The 4,217-nt window shown below is 41.0% G+C and overlaps 1 non-coding gene across 1 annotated transcript; it reads right to left on the minus strand.

The window, feature by feature from the left end:
- Positions 1-267: 267 nt before the first annotated feature.
- On the minus strand, positions 268-375 carry LOC130983968 (small nucleolar RNA R71). The gene has a single exon (XR_009087933.1). It is a non-coding gene; the product is annotated as a small nucleolar RNA R71 (small nucleolar RNA).
- Positions 376-4,217: the final 3,842 nt, after the last annotated feature.

Consider the following 4,217-nt stretch of genomic DNA (forward strand, 5'->3'; position numbering starts at 1 on the left):
ATTAGTTTCTCTAATGCAACAAAATTGCAAGTTCCATGGACTTCCATTGGAAGATCCTCATCAGTTTTTAGCTGAATTCTTGTAAATCTGTGACACTGTCAAGACTAATGGGGTTGACCCTGAGGTCTACAGACTTATGCTATTCCCTTTTGCTATAAGAGACAGAGCTAGGATATGGTTGGATTCACAACCTAAAGAAAGCCTGAACTCTTGGGAAAAGCTAGTCAATGCCTTCTTGGCAAATTCTTTGCACCTCAAAAATTAAGTAAGCTTAGAGTGAAAGTCCAAACCTTCAGACAGAAGGAAGGAGAATCCCTCTATGAAGCCTGGGAAAGATACAAACAATTGATCAGAAAGTGTCCTTCTGATATGCTTTATGAATAGAGCATCACAGGTATCTTCTATGATGGTCTGTCTGAACTGTCCAAGATGTCATTGGATAGTTCTGCTGAAGGATCTCTTCATTTGAAGAAGACGCCCTACAGAAGCTCAAGAGCTCATTGAAATGATTGCAAATAACCAATTCATGTACACTTCTGAAAGGAATCCTGTGAACAATGGGACGAATCAGAAGAAAGGAGTTCTTGAGATTGATACTCTAAATGCCATATTGGCTCAGAACAAAATATTGACTCAGCAAGTCAATTTGATTTCTCAAAGTCTGTCTGGAATGCAAGCTGCACCAGGCAGTACTAAGGATGCTTCATTTGAAGAAGAAGCTTATGATCCTGAGAACCCTTCAATGGAAGAGGTGAATTACATGGGAGAACCCTATGGAATCACCTATAATTCTTCATGGAGAAATCATCCAAATCTCTCATGGAAGGATCAACAGAGACCTCAACAAGGTTTCAATAACAATAATGGTGGAAGAAACATGTTTAGCAATGGCAAGCCTTTTCCATCATCTTCTCAGCAACAGACAGAGAATTCTAAGCAGAACCACTCTGACTTAGCAACCATAGTCTCTGATCTAATCAAAACCACTCAAAGTTTCATGACTGAAACAAGGTCCTCCATTAGGAATTTGGAGGCACAAGTGGGACGGCTGAGTAAGAAAGTTACTGAACTTCCTCCTAGTACTCTTCCAAGCAATACAGAAGAGAATCCAAAAGGAGAATGCAAGGCCATTAACATGATCCACATGGCCGAACTAGGAAAGGAGGAAGAGGCAGTGAACGCCACTGAGGAAGACCTCAATGGACGTCCACTGGCCTCCAATGAGTTCCCTAATGAGGAACCATGGGAATTTGAGGCTCACACTGAGACCATAGAGATTCCATTGGATTTACTTCTGCCATTCATGAGCTCTGATGAGTATTCTTTCCTCTGAAGAGGATGAAGATGTCACTGAAGAGCAAGTTGCCAAGTACCTTGGAGCAATCATGAAGCTAAATGACAAGTTATTTGGTAATGAGACTTGGGAGGATGAACCCCCTTTGCTCACCAAAGAATTGGATGACTTGTCTAGGCAGAAATTACCTCAAAAGAGACAGGACCCTGGGAAGTTTTCAATACCTTGTGCCATAGGCACCATGACCTTCAAGAAGGCCTTGTGTGACTTAGGGTCAAGTGTAAATCTCATGCCTCTCTCTGTAATGGAGAAGCTAGGGATCTTTGAGGTACAAGCTGCAAGAATCTCACTAGAGATGGCAGACAATTTAAGAAAACAAGCTTATGGGCTTGTAGAGGATGTTCTGGTAAAGATTGAAGACCATTACATTCCTGCTGATTTCATAGTCCTAGAGACTGGGAAGTGCATGGATGAATCCATCATCCTTGGCAGACCCTTCCTTGCCACAACAAAGGCTGTGATTGATGTTGACAGAGGAGAATTAATTATTCAAGTGAATGAAGAATCCCTTGTGTTTAAGGCTCAAGGATATCCCTCTGTTACTATAGAGAGGAAGCATGAAAAGCTTCTCTCAAAACAGAGTCAAACAGAGCCCCCACAGTCAAACTCTAAGTTTGGTGTTGGGAGGCCACAACCAACTTCTAAGTTTGGTGTTGAACCCCCACATTCAAACTCTAAGTTTGGTGTTGGGAGGTTCCAACATTGCTCTGAGTATCTGTAAGGCTCCATGAGAGCCCGCTGTCAAGCTACTGACATTAAAGAAGTGCTTGTTGGGAGGCAACCCAATGTTATATTTAATCTATTTTCCTTTGTTATTTTATGTTTTCTATAGGTTGATGATCATGGAAAGTCAAAAAATCAATTGAAAAAGCAAAAACATAATAAAAAATAGAAAGAAAAACAGCACACCCTAGAGGAAGACCTTGCTGGCGTTTAAACGCCAGTAAGGGCAGCAAGTGGGCGTTTAACGCCCAGTCTGACACCATTCTGGGCGTTTAACGCCAGAAAGGGGCACCAGACTGGCGTTAAACGCCAGGAAAGGGCAAGAAGCTGGCGTTAAATGCCAGAAATGGGCACCAAACTGATGACAAGTCATCTTAGCCTAGTTTCACTAGTCTTTTTCTTTTGTTTTCACTTGAATTATGCACTTTCTTGAGGCTTAAGCAAGCCAATTTAGGTAGATTTTCATGCTTCCTTTGATTGAATCAACCATAGATAAATTAATGCAATTTCATGAGGTTTGATGCCATAATTGGTGCATATTAGGATAGAATGATCATCTCATGATTTCAAGCATAGCTTTGATGTGTTTGGTTGATTTATGATAGGTGAAGAAAGCTTGGAAAAGGATTGAAGTGAGAAGGAATGGCTAGAAGCTAAGAGAAGACAATGAAACAAGTGAAATTGAACCAGGAAGAATGAAGTTGGAGTTGAAGTTAGCCCTCAAACGTTGGCACAAACTTTTGGACGAAAAGTTAGCCCCAACGTTAGCCCCCTAACTTGGAGGCTAACGTTGGAGATTTAAAATTACTCCCAGGGTGCTCAAAGTTTGCGCCAACGTTAGCCCCCTAACTTAGAGGCTAACGTTGGCATGAGAAATTCTCCCCAGGGTGTGCCAACGTTTGCGCCAACGTTAGCCCCCTAACTTGGAGGCTAACGTTGGCATGAGAAATCTCTCCCAGGGGCTGCCAACGTTTGCGCCAACGTTAGCCCCCTAACTTGGAGGCTAACGTTGGCGCCACACCAACACAAAGCAAGGCCAACGTTAGGGTCAAAGTTAGCCCCCTAACGTTGGCACCAACGTGAGATGCAGGAAATTGGTTTTGCTGATATGAAAAGTTGGCCTCAAAGTTAGCCCCCTAACTTTGAGGCTAACTTTGAATCCAACTTTGCAAAACCCAATTCCGGTTCAATTGGTTCACTTGGGTTTCTCTCCAAACTTCAAGAGCAATCAACCAAGGCCTCTTTCAACCCAATTCCATCAAGAGCAAAGGCCCAACTCAAGGCTTGAAGATCAATTGAAGAAAGTGTATAAATAGGCGAAGATTCAAGTTAGTCGGAGAGCTTCCCTTTTTAGAGTTTTTAGAGAGTTTTCTTTTCATGTTTTGGGAGCTTGAGTGATCTTTATTTTCTGAGTTTAATTGCTTTCACTTTCAATTACTCTTGTCTTGGATCTTGGGTTGGAGAATTGAAGGAATTCTGTTTCAATCTCACCTTGGATCTTGTTTACTTTCACTGCAAATTGAATTTCCATTTCTGCTACTTGCTTTCTCATTTAATTTCCCTGCAATTTACAATTCCTTTTCTATTGTTCTTGTTGGATCTAGGAAGGCATTGAGATCTAGACTTGGTTTTCTAGTCTCTGGGTCCTGAGATCCAATTTTCCCATTTTCAATTTTCTGCTCTTGCTTTACTTGTTCATTTACTTTTCTGTTTGAATCTTATTTAACCCCAATTCCCATTTACTTTCTGTTTGATGCAATTTAACTTTTCTTTGTTTACTTCCTGCAAATCCAAGTCCCAATCCCCTTTACATTCCAAGCCATTTACATTTCCTGTCATTTAAGATTCTTGCAATTTACATTTCTTGCTCTTTAAGTTTCTGCCATTTAATTTCTTGCTTCTTAAGCTTCAGCATCTTAATTTCTGTTCTCTTTAAACTCATACCAGTTTCTCATTCCCTTTACTTTTAATGCAATTTAAATTCTGCAATTCATCAATCAATCAACCAAATCTTGATTCGCTTGACTAATTCAACCACTAAACTAAAATTGCTCAATCCTTCAATCCCTGTGGGATCGACCTCACACCCGTGAGCTTTATTACTTGATGCGACCCGGTGCACTTGCCGGTTAGATTGGTG

Source organism: Arachis stenosperma, chromosome 5 (assembly GCF_014773155.1).
Source record: "Arachis stenosperma cultivar V10309 chromosome 5, arast.V10309.gnm1.PFL2, whole genome shotgun sequence".
Taxonomy (NCBI): Eukaryota; Viridiplantae; Streptophyta; class Magnoliopsida; order Fabales; family Fabaceae; genus Arachis; species Arachis stenosperma.